At 41.8% G+C, this 13,495-nt stretch overlaps 1 protein-coding gene across 2 annotated transcripts in view; it reads right to left on the bottom strand.

Moving 5' to 3' along the window:
- MYOM1 (myomesin 1) overlaps positions 1-12,892 on the bottom strand; it is a 181,635-nt gene extending 168,743 nt beyond the window's left edge. For both annotated transcript variants that reach the window (XM_077270304.1, XM_077270305.1), the window contains exon 1: positions 12,781-12,892. The gene's annotated coding sequence lies outside the window, so the exon portion shown is untranslated. The remainder of the gene's footprint in view (positions 1-12,780) is intronic.
- Positions 12,893-13,495: the final 603 nt, after the last annotated feature.

The raw sequence follows: 13,495 nt of genomic DNA, 5'->3' as shown, positions 1-13,495 counted from the left end.
TTTTTTGCGTTTTTTTTGCGTTTTTTTCGCGTTTTTTTAGCATTCTGCAAGCGTAATTAGCTTGCAGAATGCTAAAGTTTTCCAAGCGATCTGTAGCATCGCTTGGAAAACTGACTGACAAGTTGGTCACACTTGTCAAACATACTGTTTGACAAGTGTGACCAACTTTTTACTATAGATGCAGCTTATGCAGCATCTATAGTAAAAGATAGAATGTTTAAAAATAATAAAAAAAATAAAAAAATGCTTATACTCACCCAGACATCTCATCAGCGGCGTCCGTTCGTCTTCCTATAGCTGGTCTGTGCGCACAGGACCTAGCGTGATGTCACGGTCACGTGAGCGGTCACATGACCGCTCACGACCAATCACAGGACAGTGACGTCATCGGCAAGGTCCTTCAGCGTACATCAGCTACAGGAACCGAACGGCAGCATGCAGTGGAGGCGGGAAGACATCGAGGGTGAGTATAGGACTGTTTTTTATTTTAATTCTTATTTTTTGACCACTTATATGGTGCCCAGTGCGTGGAGGAGAGTCTCCTCTCCTCCACCCTGGGTACCAACCGCACATAATCTGCTTACTTCCCGCATGGTGTGCACAGCCCCGTGCGGGAAGTAAGCAGATCAATGGACCCCTAGGTGTGCGGAATCCCCTGCAATTCCGCATTTTAATGAACATGTTGCTTTTTTTTTCCGCGATGCGATTTTTTCGCGGAAAAAAAGGCTACATTTGCACAAAAAATGCGGAATACACTTAAAATAATGAGAGGCATATGTTAGCGTTTTTTTCGCGTTTTTATCACGTTTTTATAGCGAAAAAACGCGAAAAAAACGCGAAAAATACTTAACGTGTGCACATGGCCTAAAAGTTGCCAGAGCTCCACAGTCTCTGCTTGACACAGACATGGATCCCAATTCATCAAAGCTTTCACACCAGAATTCTACCATTAGGCCATGTGCACACGTTCAGGATTGTTAGCGTTTTTTTCGCGTTTTTTCGCTATAAAAACGTGATAAAAACGCGAAAAAAAACGCTTACATAAGCCTCCTATTATTTACAGGGTATTCCGCATTTTTGGTGCAAATGTTGCGATTTTTTCTGCGAAAAAATCGCATAGCGGAAAAAAAAGCAACATGTTCATTAAAAATGCGGAATTGCAGGGATTCCGCACACCTAGGGGTCCATTGATCTGCTTACTTCCCGCACAGGGCTGTGCACACCATGCGGGAAGTAAGCAGATTATATGCGGTTGGTACCCAGGGTGGAGGAGAGGAGACTCTCCTCCACGCACTGGGCACCATATAAGTGGTCAAAAAATAAGAAATAAAATAATAAACAGTCCTATACTCACCCTCGATGTCTTGCCGCCTCCTCGCACGCTGCCGTTCGGTTTCTGTACCTGGTGTGCGCTGAAGGACCTCGCCGAATGACGTCACTGTCCTGTGATTGGTCGTGAGCGGTCATGTGACCGCTCACGTGACCGTGACGTCACGGGAGGTCCTGTGCGCACAGACCAGCTATACGGAACGGACGCCGGTGAGATGTCTGGGTGAGTATAAGCATTTTTTTATTTTTTTTTATTATTTTTAAACATTCTATCTTTTACTATAGATGCTGCATAGGCAGCATCTATAGTAAAAAGTTGGTCACACTTGTCAAACGCTATGTTTGACAAGTGTGACCAACCTGTCAGTCAGTTTTCCAAGCGATGCTACAGATCGCAGGGAAAACTTTAGCATTCTGCAAGCTAATTACGCTTGCAGAATGCTAAAAAAACGCGAAAAAAACGGAAAAAAAACGCAAAAAAAAAAATGCGGATTTCTTGCAGAAAATTTCCGGTTTTCTTCAGGAATTTTCTGCAAGAAATCCGCAACGTGTGCACATACCCTAAAAGCTTTGAGAAGTTGCAAAATATAGGTGCAACTCAGAATTCTGCTGAAATTTTGCAACTTTTGGACTTTTCACAATTTTTCCCAGCTATGACAAATGACAAAAGGGGCAAAGCTGGGAAACGCAATGGGGTCAGCATGCCACAGCTCATTTAATTTATGATAAGCTGTGGCATTCCCTATTCCCTGTACCTGACTGGAGTAAGATTTCTGGTGTTGTGCACAAAGGTGCACACCACTCATCAGACGCTCTAGATTCATGAAGCGACATGCACCTATTCATGAATCAGGAGCGTCTAAATACAGCACGCCCCCTCATCAATCCTTATGCGGGTGTTGCTGAATAGGGGCCATAGTATTTAGGCTTTTTAGAGGTTTGAGTTCTTACAGTGACATATAGTGAATAGTGATGAGCGAGTGTACTGACATATAGTGAATAGTGATGAGCGAGTGTACTGACATATAGTGAATAGTGATGAGCGAGTGTACTGGTTGCTCGGGTTTTCCTCTCGGGTGGTCTCCGAGTATTTGTAACTGCTCGGAGATTTAGTTTTCCTTGCCTCAGCTGCATGATTTACGGCTGCTAGCCAGCCTGAGTACATGTGGGGGTTGCCTGGTTGTTAGGGAATCCCCACATGTATTCAAGCTGTCTATCAGCTGTAAGCAGCTGAGGCAACAAAAACTAAATCTCCAAGCAGTTACAAATACTCAGAGACCACCCGAGCAACAAGTATACTTTCTCATCACTAATAGTGAATACAATGTATTTTTCTTGTAAACTTTTTATATGAGAAATAAAACAATTTTTAAATAGAACTTGTCACGGCCACTCCTTCCGCTCATACTTACCCGCTGCGGCACGCTCCTCCTGCAGGCGCTCGTCCTTTCCTTCATTCTTCTCCGCTCCCTGGCTCTCGTCTGGTGCGCGAGCGCACCGCCCACTCCAGCACTTCCTCTTTAGTCTGGTGTCTCTGTCCTGTCCTGCTTCCTTTGTGTCTTCCCCTTCGCACTGCTCCTTTGGTCTCGCCTGTACCCAGCTCTTACCTAACTGTACTTCATTTTACCCCGCTCTGTCCGTCCTATGCCTAGCTTCTCTATTTTGTACCTCCTACTACCTGTCTCCGGGTTCCAGCTTCTGCGGCAAGTCTCCCATGGGTCTGCCCCTAATGCTCCCTGTATAGGGGGTGGTCTACCTGGTCAGCTCATCCTTGGGTGGTTCGTTGTCGTGGATCTGCGGGTCCACCCCAGGCATTCCAAAAGATCTCACAATAGTTTTTCTGATTTTCACAGAACTTACTTTTGCTTTTGACTAATATATATTTTTTAATTATATTATATATATATATTTTACATAGTGTGTTCTTTATAGTTAGGATACGTTAGCGCTAGTGATGAGCGAATATACTTGGTACTCGAGATTTCCCGAGCACGCTCGGGGGACCTCCGAGTATTTTTTAGTGCTCGGAGATTTAGTTGTTCTTGCCGCAGCTAAATGATTTACATCTGTTAGCCAGCATAAGTACATGTGGAGATTCCCTAGCAACCAGGCAACCCCCACATGTACTTATGCTGGCTAACAGATGTAAATCATTCAGCTGCGGCAAGAAAAACTAAATCTCCAAGCACTAAAAAATACTCCGAGGACCCCCAAGCATGCTCGAGAAATAACGAGTATATTCGCTCATCACTAGTTAGCGCTTAATACTAGTTTCTTTACATGCATACAGTCATGGCCGAAAGTGTTGACACCCTTGAAATTGTTCCAGAAAAATGAAGTATTTCTCCTAGAAAATTATTGCAATTACACATTTTGTTATACACATGTTTACTTCTATTGTGTTTATTGGAACAACACAAAAAAACTGTCCAGACCATTTTTGGGGTTTTGGGTGAAATTATGTCCAATTTGCCTTTTTTTTCTCAGTTGTTTTGTATTATTCCAATAGACACAATGGAAATAAACATACGCATAGCAAAACATGTGTATTCGCATTAATTTAACCCCTTAACGACCAGAGGTATTTTTGGTTTTGCATTTTCATTTTTTGCTCCCCTTCTTCCCAGAGCCATAACTTTTTTTATTTTTCCATCAATATGGCCCTGTAAGGGCTTGTTTTTTGCGGGACGAGTTGTACTTTTGAACAACACTATTGGTTTTAACATACCATCGCCGGAGCCCGCATCAAAGAGAGGGAGTCCGACACCGGTGTACATTTCTGCCGGATGTCGTAAGGGGGCAAATAAAGCTGCTTAGTTTTTTATACTTCCTGGTATTTTGTTTAACCAAAACTTTATTGATATAGTCTTGTGCCGATTACAAGTGTTTTTAATGTGTTTCCGTGGCAGAAATGCACTCAAAATGCATGTGGGTTTTTTACCTGTGGATATTCCACATCTAATGCAAGTCTATGGGACAAATCTGCACATAAAACTCAGCGTACCCGTACGAGAAATTGAATTGCTGCAGATCTTAAACATGTACCGCAGCTCAGTTTACATTGAGCAAAAAAGAAGCACAGTGGGCATGAGACCTCTATAATCCCACCTACTTTGCTGGAACTGTAAGGGTATGTGCACACGTCAGGATTTCTTGCAGAAATTTCCTGAAGAAAACCGGAAATTTTCTGCAAGAAATCCGCATTTTTTTTTGCGTTTTTTTTCCTGGTTTTTTTAGCATTTTGCAAGCGAAATTAGCTTGCAGAATGCTAAAGTTTTCCAAGCGATCTGTAGCATCACTTGGAAAACTGACAGGTTGGTCACACTTGTCAAACATAGTGTTTGACAAGTGTGACCAACTTTTTACTATAGATGCGGCAGCATGCACCGGAGAGGCGGGAAGACTCCGGAGGCCATCGAAGGTGAGTATATGACTATTTTTTATTTTAATTCTTTTTTTTTGACCAATTATATGGTGCCCAGTCCGTGGAGGAGAGTCTCCTCTCCTCCACCCTGGGTACCAACCGCACACAATCTGCTTACTTCCCGCATGGTGTGCACAGCCTTGTGCGGGAAGTAAGCAGATCAATGCACTCCTAGGTGTGCGGAATCCCCGCAATTCTGCATTTTTAATGAACATGTTGCTTTTTTTTCCGCGATGCGATTTTTTTCGCGGAAAAAAATGCAACGTTTGCACACAAAAAATGCGGAATACACTGTAAATAATAGGAGGCATATGTTAGCGTTTTTTTCGCGTTTTTATCACGTTTTTATAGCGAAAAAACGCGAAAAAAACGTGAAAAATAATAAACGTGTGCACATGGCCTAAGACACTGCCTTTGACATAGTGAAAACAAACAATGATAACAACTCAACAAAAACTCATCGTGAACAGTCTAGTGGGGGGAAAAGATCTGACATTATTCTTCTTGGTATGATTTTTTTTACATGACAAAAACCTGACATTTTAACAGGAGAGTAGGTAGACTTTTTACAACATATATATTAGAAATAACTATGATTTACCAACAAAACCTTCAGGCCACTGCTAAAAAGCCAAAGGTGAAGACGAATGTAACTTTTCAGCACAACAGCAACCCTAAGTATATCTCCAGAAAAAAAAATTGCTATAAACTAACTATACAAATATATTGAAAAACAAACTAAAATAATTTTGAAGGGGGATAACAAAATAACAAAACTAAAATAATGTGGATGTATAAGTGTGAATACCCCCTATAAATTAGAGAGATTGCAAAATTCAAGATACAGGGGCTCAGGTCCTTCATCAGGCTTTGAAAATATATGCTTTTTTTAGAGCGGCACAGCGAGTCCCTTCCTGGAACTGTACAGTGCAACAGGCAAAATGAGTGTGTCATTAGCTGCTGCGCTCTGTATGGGCAGTGGCAAATGACAAAGCTCAGCATAATGTAGTGAGCTTCATCAACTCAGTCGCTGCCTATGCAGAGCACAGCTGCTGATGACAAACTCATTTTGACTTCTGCACACTGCATAAGTAGTGACCAAGATGACAGAATATGAGCAACTATTGAATGAAGACAATATGGAATGAAGCGCAATGCCCACGATTCAATACTGTCTTCATTAATTAATAAGAGCTGCTTTTACAGTTTTACGCTTTTTCTAACCCTACATAGTGTCAATTAGGGCTACGCATTGGTTTAAGGTAAGGCCCATGGCTATGGGTTAGGCTTAGGGCTAAGATTAAACCTAGAGCTAAAGTTAGACTTATTGCTAGGATTTGGGATAAGGCTAAGGTATTAAAATAGCTACATAAAAAATGCGATAAAAAGCAATATATATACAGGGTGGGCCATTTATATGGATACACCTAAATAAAATGGGAATGGTTGGTGATATCAACTTCCTGTTTGTGGCACATTAGCATATGGGAGGGGGAAAACTTTTCAAGATGGGTGGTGACGATGGTGGCCATTTTGAACTCGGCCATTTTGGATCCAACTTTATTTTTTCCAATGGGAAGAGGGTCACGTGACACATCAAACTTATTGAGAATTTCACAAGAAAATCAATGGTGTGCGTGGTCTTAACGTAACTTTATTCTTTCATGAGTCATTTACAAGTTTATGACCACTTATAAAATGTGTTCAAAGTGCTGCCCATTGTGTTGGATTGTCAATGCAACCCTCTTCTCCCACTCTTGACACACTGATAGTAACACCGCAGAAGAAATGCTAGCACAGGCTTCCAGTATCCGTTGTTTCAGATGCTGCACATCTCGTATCTTCACAGGATAGACAATTGCCTTCAGATGACCCCAAAGATTAAAGTCTAAGGGGGTCAGATCGGGAGACCTTGGTGGCCATTCAACTGGCCCACGACGACCAATAACACTTTCCAGGAAACTGTTCATGTAGGAATGCTCGGACCTGACACCCATAATGTGGTGGTACACCATATATCTCCTGGTAGTGCCTCCTACCTCTGGACACTACGCTGGCAGATACAGCAAATTTTCTTGCCACAGCTCACATTGATGTGCCATCCTCGATGAGCTGCACTACCTGAGCCACTTGTGTGGATTGTAGAGTCCGTCTCATGCTACCACGAGTGTGAAAGCACAACCAACATTCAAAAGTGACCAAAACATCAGCCGGAAAGCATTGGTACTGAAATGCGGTCTCTGGTCCCCACCTGCAGAACCACTCCTTTATTGAGTGTGTCTTGATAATTGCCAATAATTTCCATCTGTTGTCTATTCCATTTTTACAACAGCATGTGAAATTGATTGTCAAACAGTGTTGCTTCCTAAGTGGACAGTTGGATTTCACAGAAGTTTGATGTTTGATGACAGGGATTTGATGTGGTGGTCCTTAATCCACACCTTGATTGACCTAGCTGTGTGGCCTGGCGCATTGTCCTGCTGGAAAAATCAGTCCTCAGAGTTGGGGAACATTGCCTGAGAAGGAATCAACTGTTTTTTCCAGGATAACCTTGTATGCGGCTTGAATCATATGTCCGCAAAGATTAACCTGACCAATTCCAGCCTTGCTGAAGCATCCCCAGATCATTACCTATCCTCCACCAAATTTCACAGTGGGTGCAAGACACTGTGGTTTGCACACCTCTCCAGGACTTCGTCTAACCATTAAACGACCAGGTGTTGGGCAAAGCTGAAAATTAGACTCATCAGAGAAGATTACCTTACTCCAGTCCTCTATGGTCCAATCCTTATGGTCTTTGGCAAACTTCAGCCTGGCTCTCGTTTTCTTCTCATTGATGAAAGGCTTTTTTCTAGCTTTACACGACTTGAGTCCCACCTCTAGAAGCCTATTACAAACTGTTCTTGCTGTGCAATTCACCCCAGCTGCCATTTCCCATTCCTTTTGTAGGTCACTTGATGTCATCCTGCGGTTTCTGAGTGACATTCGAAGAAGATGATGGTCTTCCCGGTCAGTGGAGAGTCGTTTTTGCCCTCTGCCGGTCTGTAGCTTTGTTGTCTCCAATGTGTGATGCTTGACCTTGTTGTAATGGACTGCCATCTGTGATGCAGTGACCCCTGTTACAGGTAGGGGGCGCTGCATGGTCTCCCCAGAATACGAATGGAGGCGTATTGAGACCATAGGAATGCATGGCAATTGCAGGCACAACTGTGGTGATGAGATAAAGGCCAGCATTATAGTAAATGGCCGGTATGTGTGTCACAGAGGAAGGCACTCTGCACTGCCAGCCTGAAGTAAGGTTGTTCTGGGACCTGTAGTCCCACAAGTAAATGTGTTGTTTGTATAATTGTGAAGGGAGGCTGGCAGGGCTAGTTATGAGAGATGGGGTGGTCGAAATAGCCACACACACACTTCCCATCTATGGGAGTGGTTACAGGTGTATAACGTGACCAGGGTGTGGGTCACATGGCTCTGAGTGTGGTCTATGTACTGAAGGTCCTGGAAGCCTATGTGTTGGGAGTGCTAACTCTCTGAAGAGCACATGGTGGGGCTTTGGACCTGGTGGCCTGAGGTGTTGGACAAACATCCTGAATAGTACCCGGACAGGCCACATGCCTGTGTGTTGTATGGTCCCAGGTGGGGATGGATGTCCTGAATAGAGCACAGTGAGACCGTGGTCCTGGACGGTCTCTGTGTTGGGAAACTCCTGTGAGTGGAGTCTTCCTGGAGCACCTAGAGAGACCGTGGACCTGGACGGTCTGTGTTGGGGAGGCTACCATCCTTTGGTGGGTCTGGACTGACTGAGGTGTGCCTGCCAGGCAAGTTGGTGATCCCCGTGAGGCAGTTTTCTCAGAAGGACAGGACTGACAAGGAGTCAGCATGAGGAGCGGAGGTCCTGGAAGGTAATCCCGGACAAGGGGATTGTAATATACTGTAATATACGGCATAGAAGTGTATCTGCCATATGAACTGTGGGGTGACCCACGGCAACTGGTCAGATAAGAATCAGCGTGTTTAGTGACGCAAGCTAATAATGTAAAACCATATGTGATGAAGTAACGGACTATGTGTAAGCCGGTGATGTGTAACCTGGCTTACGGTGTGGTTTATGACACTTATATAAACCGTATGGACTGTTTTGTGTGGAAAAAAACGTGCCTATGTTTATCCCGCTGCCAAGCGAGTATTCCCCAATACGCCAGTGAGCGCAATGTTACACATCTTAGAAATTTTAAGGATAGAGGCAAAATGACGCTCACTGTGTCCCTCTGCTAGTAAAGCCAGAATTGAGCCCTTCTTTTCCTCACTCAAGACTTTTCTTTTCAACTCCTTTGGCATGGTTAAGTTATTTTTTCATTCCTAATACTTTTGGGATATTACTAGCACTTGTTTTGCCATATAGCTTGTACTATTGCAAGAGGATTGTGAACACCACAGCATTCTTTTTTATACTTTCCTTCATTAAATAAGATTTGGTTCAGGTGATCACCTAATCAGAAGCACATTAAGTAGCATGAGGTGTACTCTGGTTGGAATTCAACTGACACTGGAATGGAATGGCTGTCAGACATGTAGAGAAGCTGATTTTTATAAAACTGTGCAGTGGTCTCTTAACTTTTGCTAGAGCTGTATATACTACCCTAAGAACCTTACTTTTTAGAAAGCATTTCCAACCCCCAGTATCGGTATCAACTCTGTGCCTTTAATGATGATCAAGACATGGGAGAAAAAGGGCCTTTCGGCTCTTTTTACAGAACTGGATCATTTAGCTCAGCCCAGTAACAGACTCTTTGGTTAATAATTGGCTCTCAATCTAATACCACCAAATCTCAAGGGCTGCAATGTGCAATACTGAAGGGGAAGGATGCTTCTTATACTGGTGCCAGCGATGTCAAAAAAAGAAGGACCACTTTGAGATCAGAAGTTCACAGTGGGCTTACCAGCTTCCGGACTGCCACCTTACTTCACACCCTTCTTAATAGATGAATATACATTTTGGTAAGTGGCATAGAATAATTATGAATGCAGACACATACTTAGGATGTGTTGCTCATGTCCTTCTGGAGTCTGGTGGGACCAGGAGTGAGGAAAAGAGTCCAAGCAACTCTCAGACAGGAAGCAACTCCCAATGTTCATCAATGCCTTTCCTTTGAGGGCACCGGATTCAGGCACATTTTTATGTGGTTCTTTGTACCCATTTTTATTGGCTTTGGTACTCAAACTTTATTCATATTGGGTCATCTGTTATTATTTCTTAAATTACATTCAAATGCTAATTGTTAATAACTCTCATGTCTTATAGACCTCTTCCCTAATCATTTTTATGGAATATACACTGATGAAGATGTTTTTTAACAATTTTTGAATAAACATTGATTTTATTGGAGTCAAATGTTAATCGTATGATCTAATTCTCATACATTGGCATGACTTATCTTCTTGTTCTACTATGTTACATCACTGTTTTTAATTACTGTAATCATTACTCTTGGAACATAAATGATACTTTAAGGGAGTTACTTCTCTACTTGCCAATAGATAACATCACATTTTAGTTCTAACACGCAGACGTCGCTTCTCATCAACCTTTTTATTGTTGACAATGGCAATGCCTAAAGAAACATCAATTGTATCTATGATGTTCCCTAAACTCTTTTTAGATGAGCGCCATCTAATTAGTTACTTTCCAGGGGCCTCTAATACTGACCATACACATTAGTTGCTGGACTTTGTTTAAAATAGCAATTGGCAAGAAAATAGTTTGGGCAGATGTCTACCTGCTGCCTTACTGACTACCACATATAATATATGGTTAGCAATATCTCAGGACTCTCTATAAGTATTCCATTGGCTGATATTTCTTTGCACCCAACAATAGGGAACAAGGAAGTTATAGACATTATTTTAACGTGGGCCAAACCCACCACCTTAAGTTAGGGTGTCCTAATTTACTCTTGATGGTAGATGCTTGAGGAAATAATTTGCTGGCTGTCAGATTTTAACATGCGTGATCGTTTGATTCACAGGGAAGATAAGTTGCGGTCATAAATATTAGAAAACAAATATGTCTGGCCAAACCGAGATTATATGTGTTTGAGGGGATCGAGAGGAAACAGATGTTGGTCGAACAAGCATTCAACAGCTAAACTATCTAAAGTATATTCCCAGCTTTAGTCTGAAATAAGTATTCTCAAATATGCTGGGAGGAGACCGTTGGGTCATTTTCAAAGAATTTAGTCAGCTCTTACATTTTGTAGCATATATCATGTCTTCGTGAATAGTTCCAGTTTTGGGGGCACAAGGAACTTTCTTTACTCACTTTAACAATAAAATAGGAGATTTGTGGATGTAATCTGCGCTGCTGAATAAGATGTAGAACCAAAAATATCCAAAATGTATACATGTGGTTGGGTCCTGAGGACGAAGTCATCTGAACTTCGAAACGTGTTGAAAAAACCCACTATCTTTCATTTTGGATATTTCTGGTTCTACATCTTATTCGGAGGCGCAAATTACATCCACAAATCTTCTATTTTATTGTATCTGATATGGTCACTTGCTGACCCGTGGATCTGCTGCAGCTGATATCTCCATTAAGATCTATACGCCATGCTAATAGATCTATCAGGTTAGTATAATCTGAATGTATCAGTTTTGTATCCATTGGATTAGACCCTATGTGCGCTGATCTCTCCTACAGTTTCTTCCTTTACTCACTTTAAAAAATATGTCCATCCCCTTCTGGTGGAAAGGGACATGACTGCTGCAGCCAATCAGTGTCGACGGTGTTGACACAGAGATCATATGTGATCCTCACCAGAAAAGGAAGAACGGAGATTGGTGGAGACCCATGAAGCATTATAGAGGAGAAATTGGGCAGCAGCATGTGAATATCTATATTTTTTTGATACATAGACCATTATAGGCTTGACTTCAAATAAAAAAAACTTTTACAACTAAATAGTTCAGATATAATCCATCTGACAAGCTAAGATGACCATAAAATGTATTGCACTTAGTCTGCCAAAGCTTTCTATTCTGGCCCATAAAAAGGTCCAAGTGGGGACCCCAATAATGTACAAATTCTCTAATAGGACATATAGGTATGGGTTGCCAAGCCACATTTACATTAACCTGTTTATTGTACAGTATTTAGGCATATCTATAAAGAGAGGCTACCTGGATGACTGTACCTGCATGATATGTACAGATTATACAGGATATATTCTTGGAGTGTTATGAATGTAAGTGTTACATTATATCCTCATATCCAATAATATCACACATTCATTAGCCTGGAACACCCTCAGAGTCAGCTCCCAGCCCAGTGGATTAAATTTGCACTATGGGATATGGAGTATTTCAATGTCATCAAATCAAAACCCTCTTTTCGTATCGACAAAATAGTTGCAATATCTTTAACGGTCAAGCCTCAGAGTTACTTATTGACTACAAAAGCTATTCAAAATTATGGAACAAAAATGTTGGCTTGCAGTAAGATTACAGATCTAGTCTAATATCATTCCAATCCTGTAAATGTAATGGGCAAGAGCGAGGAGCCCAATTTTGAATATAGGAATCTCTATGAAATGTTTATGATATATTTTTGCTAAGATAAAAGTAATCAGTAAAAAAAAACATACAACAGTAAGACGAACAAAAATGAGACAGAAATCTTCAACATGAATCGGAGAGGAATTCATTTTAGTTTTAGCCAAATACACTGAAGCCACACAGTGTTCACACGAGCTCATACCACACTGTTAGTTTAGCTGTACAATGAAGCTCTGCAGAAAGCAACCAACAAAGAAGATTAGTTCCATCATGTTAACGACATTTAGTAAGTATGAGCCCATACTGAATAACGCTATATAATACGGACAGACTTTGGAGTACCAGGTTACCGTCACTGGATAAGGGCTACACTATCCACAGCGACGTTCGGTGCTCTAGATCGCAGCAGCCATTACAGCTAATTATTTTGGGCATGTGAGACAAGAGTGTCATATCTAACAGTTCACACTTACCTCAAGGCAGGAAGTTCTCTCACAATATGGGTAAAATCTATGGGGAAAATCCAGAATCCAATAATAAGATTGAAGAGACCAGTACTAGGACCTGGACATAGGAGTCCAGTGCAAAAATGAAGCCTGGTGTCACTGGAATGTCCGAGCCCCAGTCCGAGCCATTTATGGACACATGTCATGATAAATATAGCAGCATGGGGAGGGAGAGAGCCTGACACAAGCTGCTATCTCTTCATAGCCACTTATACGCTCATACAAGACGCTATAGTTTAACTATTCATGTCTCATCCACGACCAATTCTCTCCAGCAGCGACTGAGCACACGTGCTGCACGGCATTACAACGAATAACTCTCTAGATACTGATGGATCTTTCCTAGCACTGCCTGGCTCCATGTGCCAGGAATATTGTAGACTGGCAGACTAACCATATATTGGAAGGGTTTTAGCACTTCTCATGAGGATTGTCTACTGTAATACCCACACTGCACTGGGTCCTGGTGTGTAGGCCATAAAATAGTGATCCTACATGAGCAAAACGTTTATTGAACAGCTTATAACTTTTACTGAAGGTCACTTATACATGTAGGCTGAGAAAGCGATTTCAGACCCTGAAAATGAACTGTTATATGGAAATAATCCATAATGGTCATTAATAATTAAATATTGTGTGAAATTTCCAAATATAAACATGTATACAAATGAGGACTGACCTG

The sequence above is a fragment of the Ranitomeya variabilis genome, chromosome 6, assembly GCF_051348905.1.
Source record: "Ranitomeya variabilis isolate aRanVar5 chromosome 6, aRanVar5.hap1, whole genome shotgun sequence".
Lineage (NCBI taxonomy): Eukaryota > Metazoa > Chordata > Amphibia > Anura > Dendrobatidae > Ranitomeya > Ranitomeya variabilis.
The sequence above is the reverse complement of the archived record's forward strand: the minus strand, read 5'-3'. Positions and strand labels throughout refer to the sequence as shown.